Source organism: Lathyrus oleraceus, chromosome 3 (genome assembly GCF_024323335.1).
Source record: "Lathyrus oleraceus cultivar Zhongwan6 chromosome 3, CAAS_Psat_ZW6_1.0, whole genome shotgun sequence".
NCBI classification, from domain to species: Eukaryota; Viridiplantae; Streptophyta; class Magnoliopsida; order Fabales; family Fabaceae; genus Lathyrus; species Lathyrus oleraceus.
Genome location: NC_066581.1, coordinates 417181403 through 417202742, shown reverse-complemented (window position 1 = coordinate 417202742; position 21340 = coordinate 417181403). Strand labels below are relative to the sequence as shown.

General features: G+C 41.7%; 2 pseudogenes; one reads left to right on the top strand and one right to left on the bottom strand.

Annotated features, from left to right (window-relative positions):
- Positions 1-1994: 1994 nt before the first annotated feature.
- On the bottom strand, positions 1995-2094 carry LOC127133855 (uncharacterized; annotated as a pseudogene).
- A 3725-nt stretch (positions 2095-5819) lies between these two features.
- On the top strand, positions 5820-21121 carry LOC127131517 (NEDD8-activating enzyme E1 regulatory subunit AXR1-like; annotated as a pseudogene).
- Positions 21122-21340: the final 219 nt, after the last annotated feature.

The window sequence follows — 21340 nt, the reverse complement described above, 5'->3', positions numbered from 1 at the left end:
CGCACGTTGAAGACCGAATAAGCGGAGGCAGTTACTTAATGACACCAATATAAATAGCCACTTTTAAAAACCTAAAGGGGTTCCGAAGCTTTTCCAATTTTTTCCTTTGCCGTTTTTCGCTTTTGCAATTTTCTTTTCCAGCAATTTAGGCATTGTTTCTTTATTTATTTTTTACAAGTTCTACACTATTTCCCTTGCAATTTACATTTTCCTTTTTAGCATTTAGTTAATTCTTTTCGCACAATAGTTTCTATACCGGAAACTATTGTGTAACTTTTTACCGGATCTAACCTTACGTTAGAATCTAGTTTTTATTTCCTTGGTTTAATTTATTGTTTAATTGAAGAATCCAAGAACAAATCCTACCGGCTTGTGGTGGAGTGTTCAAGACTATTGTTTAACGCATTCAGGTTCTTTAATTATTATTTAATGCTTTGTTTTATTATTTATTTATATTATCTGCCTGGGATGAGTCTGTTTATGCATGATATGTATTTTTGTTTGTTTAGCATGTCTGGCTAATTCGCCTAGATATCGGTATGTAAAGTAAGCGGAATAAGGGATCAAGACTAAGTCGGTCTAATTAAACTTAAAATTAAAATCAATCTTTTTACGGTCTCAATTTACAGGTTTAATAACAAGATTTTTTACAAAAGTAAAAGACATAAAGAAGTTAAAATCAATAGAGCGAGAGTTTGAGGTTTTAACTGGACAGTGTAAATTAGGCATTAACTCTAGATCAGGGCGAGAGCAAGTTTTAGAGTTAATTAAATTCTGGTCTTTTCCAAAAAGTATTTTTAAAGATTGAATGTGAGGACGAGAGTTAAGCATTCGAGTTTAATTGTATAACCTAAGTCAACAGAGCGAGAGTTTGAGATAAGGGTGTTTAAAACGGTCAGTGTTTTCTTAAAAAGAGTTTCTGCAACTTTATTGCTTTCAAAAAAATGGTTTTTGACTTAATTATAAGTGACAACTACATTAACATAAAATCATGGTTTATTCAACAGAGCGAGAGTTTGAGATAAAACCTTTAATCAATAAAGTTAACTGAAACGATTTATTTTAAAACCAAGAAACCGACAAAGAATTGATTCCCTAATTACGACGAACTACATACCGATATCCGCTTTATTAATATTTAATCTAGATCTTATTTTAGTTTTAGCTTTTCCCCCAAACAATCAAGCATTGTTCACCTTAGCTTTGCGAAGTAACCTTAGATAACGGTATATCGATTCATAAGTCCCTGTGGGATCGATATCTTTTAAAACTACGCGATAGAACTGTGCACTTGCAGTTTGTACCCCATTCTCGACTCACACAGTCGAGCGATCAAGTTTTTGGCGCCGTTGCCGGGGACTTTTTTTTATTCGATATCGTAACTCTTCCGTTACACTGTAGAGACTAAGGTTTCTTTTTCTTCTATTTCTTTCTTTCGTTGATTTGTATGCCACGCACTCGCTCACAAGGCGAACCGCTCTATTTACGAATCAACGATATCGAACTATATCTCCGAGTCTTACGACAAATTCGGGAATATCGTGCTGCAAACAATCTCCCTCCTGTAGAACTTCCTGATTTCAAAAACCTTTTTCCTTCGATAACCGAGATGGCAGAACCAGCTCGTGCTCTTAGAGATTACGCCGCTCCATCGCAAGATGAGCCGCATTCAAGTATTGCTCCGCCCGCAATCGAAGCAAACAACTTCGAACTTAAACCCTCGCTGTTGCAGGCTGTGCAACAGAACCAATTCTCTGGAAATCCTACCGAGGATCCAAACCTTCATTTATCCGTATTTGTCCAATACGCTGATACTGTTAAAGCTAATGGTGTCACTTCAGAGGCAATTCGACTTCGTCTTTTTCCTTTCTCATTGAGAGATAGCGCTAGAAGATGGCTTCAATCTCTCCCTTCCAACTCAGTCACCACATGGAACGAGTTGAAGAAAGTTTTTCTTGCCCGATACTTTCTGCCAAGCAAAACAGCTATGTTAAGAGCCCAGATAAACGGATTTAAACAGAAAGACAACGAGTCTCTTTTCGAAGCATGGGAAAGATACAAAGACATGATGAGACTTTGCCCACACCATGGTTTGGAAGACTGGTTAGTAATTCACACATTTTATAATGGTCTCTTGTACAACACAAGGTTAACAATAGACGCCGCTGCAGGTGGTGCACTAATGAACAAACCTTATGCTGATGCCTACCAGCTTATCGAAAGCATGGCCCAAAACCATTATCAGTGGGGAACCGAACGAACAACGGTGGAAAAACCTCAAACGAAAACTGGCATGTACGAGATAAGTAACCTTGATCACGTTAATGCAAAAGTGGATGCTCTGGTCCAGAAAATTGAAAGTTTAAATGTATCGCCTCCAACCGCCGTGGTTGCTATAACTCAGAATTGCGAGGTCTGTGGAATCCAAGGTCACACTCCTACGGATTGTCAACTCTTGACAGGAATCCAAGCAGAGCAAGTAAACTATGCTCAAGGAAGCCCTTACTCGAATACCTATAACTCAAATTGGAAGAACCATCCAAACTTTTCATATAAGAGTAATAATGCTTTGTACGCACCTGGACAGTCTCTAAATCAAGCCCCAGCTATACCTCCGGGATATCAGAAACCGAACCCATCCATGCCTAACAATAACGCCCCTAGGAAATCCAACTTGGAAATCATGATGGAAAACTTTATAGCTTCCCAACAACAAACCAACAAAGATTTCTTAAACCAGAATGTACACACTGGCGAACAACTTAAACAACTAGCAAGCAAAGTAGATGCCTTGGCTACCCATAACAAAATGCTGGAAACACAAATTTCACAAGTAGCTCAACAACAAGCACCTACTGCTGCCCCAACTGGTACGTTCCCTGGACAGCCCCAACCTAACCCGAGAAGCCACGCACATGCAATTATATTAAGAAGTGGAACGGAAGTGGAAGGACCGTCTGATCCAAGGATAGAAAACCAAAACCCTAAGAAATCAACTGAGGAAAGTGAACCTAAGGAAAAGGAAGAGAGTAATAAGGAAACCCTAGAAAAGAAGGAACCTTATGTACCTCCACCACCTTACAAACCACCTATCCCTTACCCTCAAAGGCTTGTTAAAACCAAAGATGCGGGCCAATTTAGAAAATTTGTTGATCTCCTTAAACAATTAAACGTTACAATTCCGTTCACCGAAGCTATTACGCATATGCTCTCATATGCTAAATTCTTAAAAGAAATTCTTTCTAATAAGAGGAAACTTGAGGATAGCAAAACCGTTACACTCCCTGCCGAATGTAGTGCTATAATCCAAAACATGCCCCCTAAACTCAAGGATCCGGGTAGTTTCTCTATACCCTGTCACATAGGAAAATTTGTCATCGACAAAGCCTTATGCGATTTAGGAGCCGAAATTAGCGTTATGCCTTTATCCATATGTAAGAAATTGGAAATGGGAGAATTAAGACCAACCAAAATGTCTGTGCAACTAGCAGATCGTTCCATCAAATATCCTGTAGGAATCCTTGAAAACGTTCCCGTACGCATAGGTCAATTCTACATTCCAACTGATTTTACAATTATGGACATTAGAGAAGATGATATTACACCCATTATACTGGGAAGACCGTTCTTAGCAACTTCCGGTGCAATCATAGACGTAAAACGAGGACGACTCACCTTCGAAGTAGGTGAAGAGAAAATTGAGTTCATTCTCTCTCAATTCTTGAAAGCACCTGCAATACAAGATACATGTTACTTCATGGATTTCATCGATGAATGCATAAAAGAAGCAGAGCTAGGAGAAGACAAATCATCAGACTATCTTTTAAAAGACAAATCTAACCAATGTTTAGCAATAACACCGGACCCGACGCAATGTCTTAACAAACAAACCCTTGACCTGAAAACACTTCCCAAAAATCTGAGATATGAATTCCTAGACTTAGAACTTGAACGACCTGTGATAGTTAATGCAGATCTAGGAAGACTCGAAACAGAAAAACTCCTACATATCTTAAGAAAGTATCCAACCGCACTAGGTTACCACATCACCGATCTTAAAGGAATAAGTCCTTCTATTTGTATGCATCGCATCATGTTAGAAGAAGACTGTAAAACCTCTAGGGAACACCAGAGGAGACTAAATCCGATCCTGAGTGAGGTAGTAAAGAAGGAAATAACCAAGTTATTAGTGTTATACCCCGATTTTGCTCCTGAATTTTTTATGTTTGTGTGGCATGCTTGGCCTAACTTTACTTTGGTTTTGTATGAGGATTGTGGTTTTGATCCAAGGTCATGGTGTTGTGAGTGTGAATATATCTATAGTCTGGGACATCTAAAAAAAACAGGTTTCTTGTGTTTCAAGCCACTTTCTAGTCATGTTATTGGTTCATGGATACTATGTCAAAACCCTAACCTTATGGTCTCATTTCATGGCCTTGTTCATGTACATCAAAAGTCATCCAAGTCATAAAAAAAAACAATTTGGAAGCCAACTTCAAACCATTTTGTTAATCCATTTCAATTTATTTCATGTCATTGTAAACCATTACATTTGATTCCATACAAGAAAAATACAAAATTTGACATTTTTGACCAATTGTTGACTTTGGTCAACGGTTGACTTTTTGGTCAACTTTGACCAAAGTCAACCCAAACTCCAAAAGCCCTAAAATTCACCATAACCATTTATTCAATGTCCATTTACAAAGAAACTACAAAGAAAATTGAATTTTAACCAATTGTTGACTTTGGTCAACAGTTGACTTTTTGGTCAACTTTGACCAAAGTCAACCCTATGCCTTTGGTCATCCCTAATCACTAAATGGGTGGCCATAACTCTCATTCCATTCTTCATTTCCATATTCTCCATGATTAAACCATGTGGACTTGTTCTCTTCATGCTTGGTCATGTTTTGAAGAATTAGAGTCTTGCTTCGCCAATCCTACTGCTTTCATCCTGTTGCGCCAACTTGTTCCAAGCCAAGTCAACCATGTTGCATAGCAAAACCAGCCCAATGCTCAATCTGCATCAGCAGCAACAACAACATGAAAAATCAGTTAACATTGCCATGAATTTCAAGCAGACGCATGGCAAGGATGCATTGTATTACCTCATCACCCAAAAGCATGAACAAATGGCCCTTTCTCACAGATGTTGTGGCTAAATTCATAAACTACAAACAAAAAAACTGGTGTCCATGAAAAGTTTATATACAGATCTATGGAAGTGCTTTGCGTTCAATAAATGGACGAGGATACCGGACCATGGAGTCTAGGAGCATCTTCTTTTAAATTTGGTTTGGTGTAATCTCCTTGCTGGATGGATTTTACGTCGCATGACCGATTTCTATCAATTATTTTGGTGGGTTGGGCTGCAGTATTCTGTTGCAGAGCATGTCACTGAGTTGACCAACGCCGCTGATTAAAGAAGGGAGCTCGAAGAAAGCAAAGATGGAAGCTTAGGTGCAACAGATCAAGTCTCTCTCGTGATCTTGTTATACATGGTTTTGATCCAAGCTGAAATCAAGCAAAGCCATTTTATCAGTAATAAGGAAAAAAAAAACAAAACACTTTGAATGTTGGTGTTACTGATAGCAGCAGTTCACAGGATGGAAGCAGATATTTGGATACTTCAAATGGGTTTCCTGATTTTGCAAAATAAGAAAATAATAAACAAGTTGTTATTTTAAACAGCACCTACACTTACGCCGCAAAACCTCGGAACTTGTGGAAGCAATCATACGGGAAGTTGGGACTCCAAGGTGATGCAAGGATGCTTCTGCCGATCGGTGTTAATGACACTGTAATTCCAACATAAGATGATGAAGCTCCTGCTGCTATCTTATACCTTTTTGAGGAAAACTGGGAAAGTTGATGTAAACAATGTAGCATTGGAGATTGGCATTTCACCAGATACATTAACCGCAAATATCAATTTGCAGGAAGGTTGTATGGCCCCTGACGTGCAGCACAAAATAGTCAATTGGCTAAAAGCCAATGCGTATACTGGGGCATTTCACAAAGGTTTAAAAGCCAAAATCGAACCAGCCAATGTATCTCTGGATGGAAGTGGAGCTTCAGACAGTTCTGATACTTCACCGTTATCTGATTCAGGCTTGCCGAATCCGGTTGCTGTTAATGTTAAGTCTGTACCACCAAGGAGAAGAACTATCAGTAACATTAGAATTTTGAAGGAGCATACTGTGATTGAATCAGAGCCTGAGCATTTTCTGGATGATCTTCGGTTGAATAATCCTTGGCCTGAACTAAAGAGGTTTGCAGAGAGGTTTGACTTGAACGTGCAAGATCCGGTTGTTCATAAACATATACCATATGTTGTCATTCTTGTCAAGATGGCTGATGAGTGGGCCAAAAAACCATGGTGGTAGGCTTCCATCAACTAGAGAAGAAAAAAGGAGTTCAAGGAGCTTCTTAAGGCTGGGATGGTTGCACAAGATGAAGATAATTATAAAGAAGCTATTGAGTCCTCCTTCAAAGTATTTGCCCCCCGAGGAATTAGTTCAGAGTTGCAACAGATACTAAATGATAGTTCTGCGGAAGTAGATTCTAGTTCGTCGGATTTTTGGGTGTTGGTGGCAGCTCTAAAGGATTTTGTTACAAACGAAGTTGGTGGAGAGGCACCTCTTGAAGGATCTATACCAGATATGACTTCTTCCACTGAACAATATGTGAATTTACAGAATATATATCAGGCTAAGGCTGAGGCTAACATTCTTGCAATAGAAAGAGTGGCGAGAAATACTTTGAAGAAAATTGGTCGAGATCCAAATAGCATTCCAAGGGCAACAGTTAAAAGCTTCTGTAAAAATGCAAGAAAACTCAAAATTTGCAGATATCGCCTGATTGAAGACGAGTTTAATTCTCCAAACCTACCGGAGTTACAGAGTTTACTTAACAGACGAGGATTACAGCATTGCTATGGGAATTTATATTTTGCTTCGGGCTGTTGACCGGTTTGCTGCTAACTACAACAGTTTTCCTGGACAGTTTGACAGTGCAATGGACGAGGATATATCTCGATTAAAGAGCACAGGATTTGGCCCTTATTGACGGTTTTGTCAGTACGGAGAACCCTCTCAAAAAGCCGCCTCTTACCACTGCAAATACTGTTTTGTCTATACTCTCCGTTGATTACCCTGTCGACAAGGTTCCTGCTATGTATCGGATGGTGGTTCAGCTATGTTGACTTTTGAAGCCTTATCAGAAACAGCCGAGTTTGTAAAGAAGTGGTTGCCTTTTGCAACAAGCACAATATTGAACCAAATGGAGTTAACCTGCTGCTCCACATGCCAAACAAATCAACCAACCAAAACCAACATGAGCCTCACATAAGAAAAACCATGCTTAGCCACTTACCACCTGGATGACCAACCTTTAGCCAAGTATCCATGCTAGCCCTGTTGCAACAACCCAGCCCAATCCTGCAGCACACAGTGATCATCAGGATGCTATGCAGGACAAGTATAGATCAAGGTCATTCCATTGGTTACACCAAGCTAAAACAGCAACGGCACGTTAAAGCATAGCACAAAAAATGGTAGATTATAACCATACAAGTAGAAGTTGATCTTGTTGTTCCCAAGCTTCGAATTCTGGTGAGATATGATTGTCGGTCGCGCTTTCAATTGAAGTAAGTCTCACCGGAATATGAGAGTTTAGAAGAAATGAATGAAGTTTGTGAGCTATGATCACAGGCTCTACCTGTTGACACCAGAACAGGAAACCAGTTCACTGGTTGCAAGATAAACCATAGTCAAGTAGAGACATTGTTGTCATGCGCATAGCCATGACCAACAATAGTAGACAATTCCATGATGAACGAACCTGCCAAGATGGAATTACAAGTCAGAATGCCAATAGCCATCAAAAGTTACAGTAAATGGAGCATGAATTGAATGATACATGGTTCAGTTCCATAAAGCAAAAAAAACCTGCTGCAAAATCTTGCCACAATAGAATCACAAACAGCTTACCAAAACACCCTGCCATGGACACTTCCTTATAAGTCCCTGCTCACTTCAAGCAACCGCAGTTGATGCCAATGCAACATACCACTCACTCTTCTTCTTGAGAAAGCCCTGTAGAAAGTCAAAACATTGGTGAAAGCTAAATATGTTCTGCTACAAAAGTGTAGAAACTCATTAGAATTCAAAAGAATTGATTCATTTATGTGGCTCACCTCAAGCCAAACAAAATCCCAAAAAACCTGTTGAACCATGTTTGTTACCTTGCAACTCAACCTACATGTAACTGTTTGCAGCCAGTCTATGCATTAAAACCATTAACAATCACTCTTCAAAATATCCATTATCCCAAGTCAAACCAAGCTCACCATTTTTTTTACTGCAGTAAAAAGGGACACATTAATCAGTCAATTTGCAAAACCTAAAGTGCAAAACCATTAACCAACAGTCAGAGGGCAAAATCCAAAAACATCCCAAATTGGTATGAGGTCAAAGCAAAGAAGAAAGTTTGTGAAGGATACCTTTTCTTGAATCTAACATGGATAGGGCAATTCAATTTCTGAGCATCCAAAGTGCTTTGCAGAGTTACTTTTGAACACAAGGGCACCAATTTGTAACCCTAATTCACAGAATATAAATAGGGAGAGAAAATCAGTAGAGGGGAGACGATAGAAAAGACTTGGAGGCAAAAATCTGAAACAAAGAAAAAATCCCAAAATCGATTACCTGGAGGCCAGCTTCTTCACGCCTTTCACCACCGCCGCGACACTTTGTAAGAACTTCTCCTTTTTTCCTTTTATCCTTTTCATATGCTTGTTGATGGAGATATCGTGTGACTGAGAGAGAGATGTTGAGAGTTGAGAGAGAACGATTTTGGTGAGAATGAGAGATAGGTGCGAACGAGATTGAGAGAGCGATGAGGGAGAGATTTCTCTGAGCTTGAGGGAGTTTGTGAGGTTGGGGAGAGGTGGAAGGAAGACGAGTTCCTGCTTCGTCGTCTCCATTTCGTTCTTTTATTTATTTTTTATTTTTTTTCTAAGTTCTTTTTATTTAATTTAATTTGTTTTTTTTAACAGAGGTAAAAAACATAAAAATGTTTGTATGTTAGTATTTTCTTTTATTGTTCTTAATCTTTTTTATTTTTTATCCCGGTTCATATATTTAAAGTAGCATCAAAATATTAAATAACCCTGAGTGGTCTGGTGGAGAAGGGCAGTGTGCATATTCTTGAGTGGGCTGGGTTCAACACTCATGTGTGGCATTTTTTGGCATTTTTATTTCTTTTAGTTATATTATTTTCCTTTTAGCATTTTTTATTCTTTTAGTATTTTGTTAATATCTTTTTTATGTCTATTATAATTTCATTTGTTAGCAAATGCATAGTTCAAAAACCATTTTTTCAAACTATAAAAATCATACTTTTCTCGGTTTAATATCGAGCCCTTTTTTACACCCTTGTAAGTCGATTGCTTTTTAAGCATCGCCATCAACCTCATATAGCTTACTCTTGGGCTTTCTTACAATGAGACATGTCCCTTGCACTTACACTCATACATTGTTTAATGCTTCATTATTTCATTCTTCGATCGTTTGATTCGATTATATACTTGTTTATATCTTAATTGTTTGATTAACTGTGGCCTACTTGTATGGTGTATGAGGCATGTATTATTATTGTTTGTTTGCCATGAACAACCCCCATTCATAACAAATGTATCCCTCTCCCATGAAATGTATAATATTCTTTCATTCTTTATTCATCTGTTAATACAAGAAATAAAATGAACACCCGATAACCATTTCAAAACAAGACCAAAACCTCGATCCAACGTCGAGTAATCATTTTTCAAAACCTAACAGAACCAGCACGTATTCATCCACCCTTTTGTAAGTCGATTGCTTTATGCATCGCCATCAACCTTGTAAGTCGACTGCTTTATGCATCGCCATCATCCTTGTAAGTCGATCGCTTCATGCATCGCCATCTACCCTTATCCCTAACACTTCTCCTTGCTCCACTCGCCAATTCTTGTTCCGATTAGGTAGCACCCATTAGATAGAACCCTTTGTATGATAACATAGGTGAGATTCCCATATTCTTTGCATGTTAACATCAGGTAGATATTCCCATTTGTAAATCCTAACACTTAAGTACATATTGCATGACAACTTTAGGGCAGAGCTTCCCCACTTCTAGACCTTTCCGAGCGTCTCCGATCCTGTGGCATGTAGTCCGTTCTATTGCAAAGAGGTAACTGCCTAAGACTCGATTCAGCGAGCTGCGACACCTACTGCTAGGACGTGAACACATTGCCCACTCTCCTTTGACACAACTGGTGTCCTCCTTTTGTAAGCCCATATTCAGATGGCAACCCCTATGTAGGGGAACTACATTGCCCTGATCCTTGTTCCAGACGAGGTATGTAGGCAGGTGGTCGTGCGAGACCACTCCGGGCACCTTTCTTTTTTCTTTTTGTGTGTGCTTGACAGTTATAGGCTCGAGTTCCCGACTCCCTATTAACTTGTTTGGTTGTTGTGTGCTTGGAAGCTGATGTAAGTCCATCAAGTGGCATTCGGGTTCTAGTGTGGTTTTGTTGGGTTCGGATGCTGATGTAAGTCCAGTGATTGGCAGTCGGGCTCCACGTTTGCCCCTTTGTGTGTGTTTGGTTCGGATGCTGATGTAAGTCCAGTGATTGGCAGTCGGGCTCCACGTTTGCCCCTTTGTGTGTGTTTGGTTCGGATGCTGATGTAAGTCCAGTGATTGGCAGTCGGGCTCCATGTTTGCCACCTTTTTGTGTGTAGGTGTCTTGTTTTGTTTCGGCGTGCGTGAGCCGAACTACGGCAACTCTGATTCTCATGTTCAGATGAGATACGTAGGCACAAGATGCGATGTCTTGTCGAGTTTGACTAACAACTAAACAACTAATCCTTGTTTTCTTTCGCCCTCGTTGCGATCCTTTCTCTCGCCCTCGTTGCGATCGAGACCTTCCCTTTCTCTCGCCCTCGTTGCGATCGAGACTTTCCCTTTCTCTTGCCCTAGTTGCAATCGAGACCCTTATTCCCGTAGTTAAGTTGAACTACGTTTTGCTCTGATTCTCATTCCCGATGAGATACGTAGGCATAAGACGCGATGTCTTAGCGAGCACACTTATCCTTAACCCATAAGTAGCCGAGCTATGAAGACTCTGATTCTCATATTCAGATGAGATACGTATGCAGTGGATGCGACATCCGTGCGAGTCATTTTCTTTGACCCCTTCTTTTAGTAAATAGTACATTAGATAAACACACACCCTTTAGACAAGAACAACAAGAGTGGATCCCGTAGAGTACTACGGATGCGTAGGGGTGCTAATACCTTCCCTTCGCATAATCGACTCCCGAACCCAAGATTTGGTTGCGAGACCTTGTCTTTTCCTTTCCTTTCTCCAGGTTTACTTCGAGCGTTTCCTTTCCCTCCTTTGGGATAAATAACGCACGGTGGCGACTCTTCTGTCACTTCTTTCTCGCCGGTTGTTTTTTCGCACACCGTATTTTTTCGGGCTGCGACAGCTGGCGACTCTGCTGGGGAACGAACCCAGAATCTCTGGTTTCCCTAAGCGAGTCCCTCCTAGCTTTTGTAGGTTTCTTGTTTGTTGGGTGTTTATTCTTTTGTACAGTTATTTATTTTTCGCATTTACCTGCTTTATCTTATTGCATTCATGTACATATGTTTGTTGTATCTGTGGGTTCCGTGGGTTGTTTGTTTGTTGAGGGGGGATGTTCTATGAGAGATAAGCCCACTACCCAGGCTTGAGCATACACATAAGTGTTAGAGTGGATAGTCATGAGGCTTGCGTGGCATGTTGCTACGTTAAGTCGTTCATGAGACCCACATTCCAGACGAGGTTTCTTTTGGATATATTCTGTCCTATGGGTGTTCCATAACGACAGATATTCCTCTAGAAATCGTCGACTCTGGTGACCATCTCCCGAGAACTCAGTCGAGGCCTCTCCTCCGAGACGTGATTATGTTAGCTCTGGTGGGCGCATTCTCGCTGCTCAATCCGAGGACCCCGAGACTGGGAACTTGCTTTAGGATATCCTGTTGAGGGGAGTCAGCAGAGGTCTTTTATCCCGTAATAATGCCAAACCTTCAGTGGTAAACGTATTATCCTCGACTGAAGGGCTGAAGCTGACAAACTTCTGTTCTTAGAACCTACCTGTGAGGGGAGGGTTTGATCTCTACAGATACGGTTTCTGCTAGTGGTGCTGTGATGGTGACTTTGGTTCAGCCAAATTTATGGACGTTTATTTCTGGGACGCCGGAGTTCTGTCCGTGGTTTATCAGCGGGTTCCGTTTATTTCGGATCCCTGGGCTGAATCTGTGGGTGCTCACTCAGATGGTGACTCAGTTCTCCAGACATGGGTTCAGATGCAAGTTGATCAGATTGACTTTGGGTTTCAGATGGTTGTGATCAGAGTTCAAGCTGAAGCTTCGGATCATGTGTGCCGAGATGCACAGCCTGCCAGTCTTGGCTCCATCATTTGCATCATAGCATGTTTATTTTCCAAAAATAAATAATAATGCATGAAAAAAAGTTAACTCGCATGTGCATATCCTTTTCAGGATCATTCATGATAAAATAGCATCCGCATCATATGCATATCATGCACATATCATCCTTGCATCGCAGACATGCTTGGGAGAGACTTCTCACTCTGGGTTTTGACTGAGACTGGATTGTTGATCATCGTCCGCACCGCAACCAGATTGAATCATCAGAGGAGTATGGATCAAGTCCAAGCTGAGTTGGCTGAGATGAGGGCAAACATGGCCCAGTTCATGACCATGATGCAAGGAGTTGTTCAGGGGCAAGAGGAGCTGTGTGCCTTAGCCCAAAGACAGGACATGGCCCAGTTCATGACCATGATGCAAGGAGTTGTTCAGGGGCAAGAGGAGTTGCGTGCCTTAGCCCAAAGACAGGACATGGCCCAGTTCATGACCATGATGCAAGGAGTTGTTCAGGGGCAAGAGGAGTTGCGTGCCTTAGCCCAGAGACAGGAAGTTGTGACTCTGCCACCCAGTCGTGCTTCACCAGAGGGGGTCCTTGTCAATGATCAAATTACTGCTGTCACTATTCCCGTCAACAACTATGCCGTGGGTGAAGATTTGAGGGGTATTATAATCAGTGGACAACCCCTTGCTACAGAGACTGTTAATGTCAGAGCAACTCTTGCTCCGGTTCGCCATCCTGGCTCTTCAAATCCTTCAAGTTCTAAAAAGCCATCCTCTGGGGCACCCAGAAGGGGAGAGGGTGAAACAAACGTTGTGCACCGTCGGAGGAGTGTGAACAAAGGACAGTATTGGCAAGTTACTGCTGTGACTATTCCAGCCACTCAACCTCAACAACAGCAGAGAAGGCCAACTCAGCAGTATCAACATCAGCAACATCGTCCGCAACAGCAGGCTTACCAGCCTCCCAATGATAATCAAGCTAGTATGAGTAATGAGAGGAAGAGGATCATTTTTGACCCGATCCCTACGTCGTACTCAGAATTGTATCCCTCTTTGATAGAGCGGAACTTGATTACTCCCAGAGACCCGCCGGCCGTACCCGTCAACCCTCGGTGTTGGTATAGGCCTGAGCAACATTGTGTGTATCATTCGGGTGCTCCTGGGCACGATGTGGAAAGCTGCTTTCAGTTGAAGAGTAAGGTGCAGAGCTTTGAGGATTTGGGTCCCAATGTTAATCGAGCTTGAAGATAGCAAGTCCCGGGCTGGCGTCGACTTGTCTTCTGAGATCTTCAGCAAAAAGGGTTGTTCAAAAGCAGAAGCTGCTGATGCAAAGGATACTGACAGTTGTCATCCCCGGTGGGATCTATCACAATTGGGTCACTGTCGGCTTTCCTACAGCGTTCATAAGTCAGAGTAATAATCACTTTGTTTAAAAACCCTTCTCCCATGCCAAAAGGAGAAGTGATGACATTGTTGGCAACATTTTGTGCAATGATATTTTTATTCAAATAAATCCATGTTAAACATTTGTTTTTCCATTTGTTTTCCCTTTTCGCTTTTTGCATGAAATTGGTGATCACAAAAAACCCTAAAAAAAACAAGAATAAAAGCAATCTTTTCATCTGCATAACGATTGTCTTGTTTGATTTTCAAAGAGCTTTTCATATCAAAATCTTTATGCAGGTTGTTTCTCAAACCCATTAAACATAATGATCGGACGTCATCTCCCAATTTTGAATTCCCTGTATTTGAAGCGGACGAAGATGATGTTGAAGGGATTCCTGACGAGATTTCCCGACTTCTTGAGCAAGAAAAGAAGATCACTCAGCTGCATCTCGAGAATCAGCAGAACAACCAACTGGGGCACATAAAAAAAAGAAGAAAAAAAAGAGAAAAAAGAAAGAGGAGGGTGCAAAATCAAAAGAAACCCAAATCAAAAGAAAGAAAAAGAAAGAAAGAAACAAAAGGAAAATAGCACCCTCAAAGTCCCAAGTTGACTGATGCTGAATGGATTCAGAGTCGTTACGACCAAGCGAATCTGATCGAAAAGAAGAGATCAACTGCCATGTGTCATGGTCAGTCATATCAGCAGAGAGTGAAGAAAGCATTCGACAAGAAGGTCAAGCCTCGTGTGTTCCGAGAAGGTGACCTTGTGCTCAAGAAAGTCTTGTCTTTCGTGCCCGATTCCAGGGGCAAGTGAACCCCCCAAGCTATGAATGTCCATATGTGGTCAAGAAAGCCTTTTCAGGCGGTGCTCTGACACTTACAACAATGGATGGAGAAGTTCACTCGTCCTGTGAATTCCCGATGCAGTCAAGAAATACTTCGCAAAAAAACAAAAAAAGAACAAAAAGCTCGCTAAGTCGAACACCCCAAAGGGCAACTTAGGCAAAAAGGGTATCCCGGTGGACTGAAACCCGAAAGGGCGGTCCAGGAAAAAGAGGGAATGGAACGAACAACTGCGTCTGACATGATCGTCTGTGCTCATGAGAATCTTCGACAGAGACCGATCGGAAGCATCTTGTTCAGAAGACAGAAAGTGCGGAAAATCTTGAGGACATATGAGGTGTAACTGAGTTGGAACCCGATGAGATCACAGTTTCACGTTGCCATTAGGATAGATTTTTTCCTTTTATGTGCAATCACCTCTTTCCAGGGTTTGCTTCCTGTGTGTTGCTCGGTTGTGAGCCATCTTTTATTCCAGTCAATAAAGCGTGTGTTCGGTCAAGTAAATTTTGTTTTTGTGTCATTACCATTCTGATTACGAAAACATCCATTTATTTTTGATAAGAATATTTGCATTTTGAAACATAGAGGTCCCTTCCGATGCATGCTTATGAGGTTGAAATCTGGAAATCTTATTCGGAAGTTTGAGTGACTTAGGCGTTGAAATATCGGAACACCTGGGGCATACCTGGGGCACGCTTTTATCTAACGATCTCTGCTGCAGAGCCTGATCAGGGGCAAGAGATAATTGAACGGTGAAAAGGCCCGTGACAGAGTTGTGACGGCGACCCTGGAGGATTAATCATCTTCAAATTCTAAGGACTGGAAAGTTTGTATGAATCCCAGGAATTCGATCTTCGTGGGATGAATCAGAAGAGTCTAGGCAAGTCTGGGTGTTCTCAAAAGAGGAAAGCCGACACTGTGGGTGGACGATGGATGCCGCTGTTCGGCGACTCGACAGGTGTTCCGTGTCCAATAAGCTGTATTTCCCCAGTGGCTGTGAGAGGGCTACCTCCCTAACAGATTTGAGATCAGTGTCTCCTCAGCGAGCCTGAAGGTTACTGCCTTCCCAGTAGGGTTTGTGTTGATGGTTTTCCCTCAGCGAGGTCCCCAAGCGGATCGGGTTCGGAGAAAATCATCCCCAGTAGAGATAAGAATGGGTTGCCTCCCCTAGCAGGGTAATCTCCAAGCAGTTCGGGTTCGATTGAGTGCATCCTCAGCAAGGTTTGTCTTTCCCCAACAGGGTGGAAGTTGACGTGATTATAAGATCCTCAGCACAGTTCCTGGAGTTCCCCGGTGTTGTCTCTGGAGGAGACGTGTGTTTATGCATTCATCATTTAGATAAGCATAGCATATTGCATCATTAGTGCATAGCATTTCCATGATCATGGGGCATTGTGTAAAACAAGAAAAAAACTCATGCATCAACATTGCAAACATATCCATTAGCCCTAGGCCGTGGTGACCAGCCGAGATTGGTTTGTTGGAAAGAGTTTAGCATCGCGCCATTGGATCGGCTTCATAATTGGGTTCATCAGCATGGTTGAGAGGTTGGTGCTTTCCCAACAAGTGACTCCTTAGTTGAGTGGGTATCCCCAGCAGTGTTACTCCCCGAAGTTGGCAGCATCTTGCAAGCTTGGGTCCATTCCTTTAGCAGAAGTGGGTGTGTCTGATCTCTCCATGTAGAGTCTACCCCTTAAGCAGAAAGTGTCTACCATTTCCTTCTGCGCTCCCCACTGAGTTATATCCTCGTGGATGACGTTTGTTTCCGTTCCCTCCATAATGGGATGGGTTTTCCCTATTGAGTTCTTTCCTCATTAGGATGAGTCTTGATTCAGTTTGCCTTCTTGGATCGATCCTAAATTGGCTTCTTGTTCGCTGTCCCTTGTACTTCTCTGGGGCATAAATGAATAGTCGCTCACTAACCGGCACTCATTCATCTCATCCTCAGCAGAATTTGTGGCTTCTACCTACAAACCGGTAGTTGTAAGTCCTATCTTTGTGGTTTTCTACCTACTAGCTGGTAGTTGTAAAATCCCACTTTCATCCCCTTGTTGGAGTTAACCCTTTGTGCTCATCCTATCGATGACTGGTTACTTTTCCGTGGTTTTCTGCCTACTAACCGGTAGATGTAATCCCCTCTTTGCGGTTATCAGTACCCAGTTGGCGGTATTGATATTCTTTTCCCCTCTGGATACTTGCCTTGATCAAGCAGTATTGTCCCCCATTGGGTCTTCCCCTTCTTTTTGGATACTTGCTCCGAGTAAGCAACTTTATCCTCTTTTGATTGGTCATCTTTGCATGCCTAGTCCTGGTACCCTGATGCTTTTCTTTTCGGTCGATTATTCATTTAACAACCTACAACCCGGTTATGGATAATCTTCCATGCGAGTGTATTATCTACGTTTTGACGGCTATGGATAATATATCTCATGCACTCTTTGGTCAATCTTTCGATTGTTATCCCCAGCATAGGTCTTTGGCATGCGTGCCGGCTCACGTATCACTGTTTTGCTATCTTCGCCGATGCTGATAGACATGAAGTTTTCCCGGTATCCAGACCGAAGTGGCATTCAGGCCAGTTCCCGGTATCCAGAACGAAGTGGCATTCAGGCCAGTTTCCGATTTCCAGATCGAAGAAGTTCTCAACAGTCAGGACGAAGAACTTGTGGTGTTCAGACCAGTTTTCCCGGTATCCAGACCGAAGTGGCATTCCAGGCCAGTTCCCGGTATCCAGACCGAAGTGGCATTCAGGCCAGTTTTCCCGGTATCCAGACCGAAGTGGCATTCCAGGCCAGTTCCCGGTATCCAGACCGAAGTGGCATTCAGGCCAGTTTTCCCGGTATCTAGACCGAAGTGGCATTCCAGGCCAGTTTTCCCGGTATCCAGACCGAAATGGCATTCCAGGCCAGTTTTCCTGGTATCCAGACCGAAGTGGCATTCCAGGCCAGTTCCCGATATCCAGACCGAAGTGGCATTCAGGCCAGTGTTCCCGGTATCCAGACCGAAGTGGCGTCCAGGCCAGTTCCCGGTATCCAGACCGAAGTGGCATTCAAGCCAGTTTCCGATTTCCAGATCGAAGAAGTTCTCAACAGTCAGGACGAAGAACTTGTGGCATTCAGGACAGTTCCCGGTATCCAGACCGAAGTGGCATTCAAGCCAGTTTCCGATTTCCAGATCGAAGTGGAGTTCAGACCAGATTTCCGGTGATCAGACCAACATTGATACTCTCATATTCCAATGCTTAGTGTTCAGACTAGTGTGCGGCGTTCAGGCCATGGGCATTCCTGTGTTACCATTTATTTTGGTATTCAGGTCAACTTTCTGTTTCGGTACTCAGGCCGATTTTCACCGTATCAGACAGATTCTTCTTTTGAGATTGCTTCTTTGACGATGCTGACAGGCATTGTTTCATAGGGATTCATGATCAAAATCCGGGTCTCCTTAGTATTTAACCATCTCCCACTATGATCATGTGAAGAACATCTTGCTTCATATTTCTCTAGTTGAAGACGCTTAAATAGGGGCAACTGTTATACCCCAATTTTGCTCCTGAATTTTTTATGTTTGTGTGGCATGCTTGGCCTAACTTTACTTTGGTTTTGTATGAGGATTGTGGTTTTGATCCAAGGTCATGGTGTTGTGAGTGTGAATATATCTATAGTCTGGGACATCTAAAAAAAACAGGTTTCTTGTGTTTCAAGCCACTTTCTAGTCATGTTATTGGTTCATGGATACTATGTCAAAACCCTAACCTTATGGTCTCATTTCATGGCCTTGTTCATGTACATCAAAAGTCATCCAAGTCATAAAAAAAAACAATTTGGAAGCCAACTTCAAACCATTTTGTTAATCCATTTCAATTTATTTCATGTCATTGTAAACCATTACATTTGATTCCATACAAGAAAAATACAAAATTTGACATTTTTGACCAATTGTTGACTTTGGTCAACGGTTGACTTTTTGGTCAACTTTGACCAAAGTCAACCCAAACTCCAAAAGCCCTAAAATTCATCATAACCATTTATTCAATGTCCATTTACAAAGAAACTACAAAGAAAATTGAATTTTAACCAATTGTTGACTTTGGTCAACAGTTGACTTTTTGGTCAACTTTGACCAAAGTCAACCCTATGCCTTTGGTCATCCCTAATCACTAAATGGGTGGCCATAACTCTCATTCCATTCTTCATTTCCATATTCTCCATGATTAAACCATGTGGACTTGTTCTCTTCATGCTTGGTCATGTTTTGAAGAATTAGAGTCTTGCTTCGCCAATCCTACTGCTTTCATCCTGTTGCGCCAACTTGTTCCAAGCCAAGTCAACCATGTTGCATAGCAAAACCAGCCCAATGCTCAATCTGCATCAGCAGCAACAACAACATGAAAAATCAGTTAACATTACCATGAATTTCGAGCAGACGCATGGCAAGGATGCATTGTATTACCTCATCACCCAAAAGCATGAACAAATGGCCCTTTCTCTCAGATGCTGTGGCTAAATTCATAAACTACAAACAAAAAAACTGGTGTCCATGAAAAGTTTATATACAGATCTTTGGAAGTGCTTTGCGTTCAATAAATGGACGAGGATACCGGACCATGGAGTCTAGGAGCATCTTCTTTTAAATTTGGTTTGGTGTAATATCCTTGCTGGATGGATTTTACGTCGCATGACCGATTTCTATCAATTATTTTGGTGGGTTGGGCTGCAGTATTCTGTTGCAGAGCATGTCACTGAGTTGACCAACGCCGCTGATTAAAGAAGGGAGCTCGAAGAAAGCAAAGATGGAAGCTTAGGTGCAACAGATCAAGTCTCTCTCGTGATCTTGTTATACATGGTTTTGATCCAAGCTGAAATCAAGCAAAGCCATTTTATCAGTAATAAGGAAAAAAAAAACAAAACACTTTGAATGTTGGTGTTACTGATAGCAGCAGTTCACAGGATGGAAGCAGATATTTGGATACTTCAAATGGGTTTCCTGATTTTGCAAAATAAGAAAATAATAAACAAGTTGTTATTTTAAACAGCACCTACACTTACGCCGCAAAACCTCGGAACTTGTGGAAGCAATCATACGGGAAGTTGGGACTCCAAGGTGATGCAAGGATGCTTCTGCCGATCGGTGTTAATGACACTGTAATTCCAACATAAGATGATGAAGCTCCTGCTTCTATCTTATACCTTTTTGAGGAAAACTGGGAAAGTTGATGTAAACAATGTAGCATTGGAGATTGGCATTTCACCAGATACATTAACCGCAAATATCAATTTGCAGGAAGGTTGTATGGCCCCTGACGTGCAGCACAAAATAGTCAATTGGCTAAAAGCCAATGCGTATACTGGGGCATTTCACAAAGGTTTAAAAGCCAAAATCGAACCAGCCAATCTATCTCTGGATGGAAGTGGAGCTTCAGACAGTTCTGATACTTCACCGTTATCTGATTCAGGCTTGCCGAATCCGGTTGCTGTTAATGTTAAGTCTGTACCACCAAGGAGAAGAACTATCAGTAACATTAGAATTTTGAAGGAGCATACTGTGATTGAATCAGAGCCTGAGCATTTTCTGGATGATCTTCGGTTGAATAATCCTTGGCCTGAACTAAAGAGGTTTGCAGAGAGGTTTGACTTGAACGTGCAAGATCTGGTTGTTCATAAACATATACCATATGTTGTCATTCTTGTCAAGATGGCTGATGAGTGGGCCAAAAAACCATGGTGGTAGGCTTCCATCAACTAGAGAAGAAAAAAGGAGTTCAAGGAGCTTCTTAAGGCTGGGATGGTTGCACAAGATGAAGATAATTATAAAGAAGCTATTGAGTCCTCCTTCAAAGTATTTGCCCCCCGAGGAATTAGTTCAGAGTTGCAACAGATACTAAATGATAGTTCTGCGGAAGTAGATTCTAGTTCGTCGGATTTTTGGGTGTTGGTGGCAGCTCTAAAGGATTTTGTTACAAACGAAGTTGGTGGAGAGGCACCTCTTGAAGGATCTATACCAGATATGACTTCTTCCACTGAACAATATGTGAATTTACAGAATATATATCAGGCTAAGGCTGAGGCTGACATTCTTGCAATAGAAAGAGTGGCGAGAAATACTTTGAAGAAAATTGGTCGAGATCCAAATAGCATTCCAAGGGCAACAGTTAAAAGCTTCTGTAAAAATGCAAGAAAACTCAAAATTTGCAGATATCGCCTGATTGAAGACGAGTTTAATTCTCCAAACCTACCGGAGTTACAGAGTTTACTTAACAGACGAGGATTACAGCATTGCTATGGGAATTTATATTTTGCTTCGGGCTGTTGACCGGTTTGCTGCTAACTACAACAGTTTTCCTGGACAGTTTGACAGTGCAATGGACGAGGATATATCTCGATTAAAGAGCACAGGAGTTGGCCCTTATTGACGGTTTTGTCAGTACGGAGAACCCTCTCAAAAAGCCGCCTCTTACCACTGCAAATACTGTTTTGTCTATACTCTCCGTTGATTACCCTGTCGACAAGGTTCCTGCTATGTATCGGATGGTGGTTCAGCTATGTTGACTTTTGAAGCCTTATCAGAAACAGCCGAGTTTGTAAAGAAGTGGTTGCCTTTTGCAACAAGCACAATATTGAACCAAATGGAG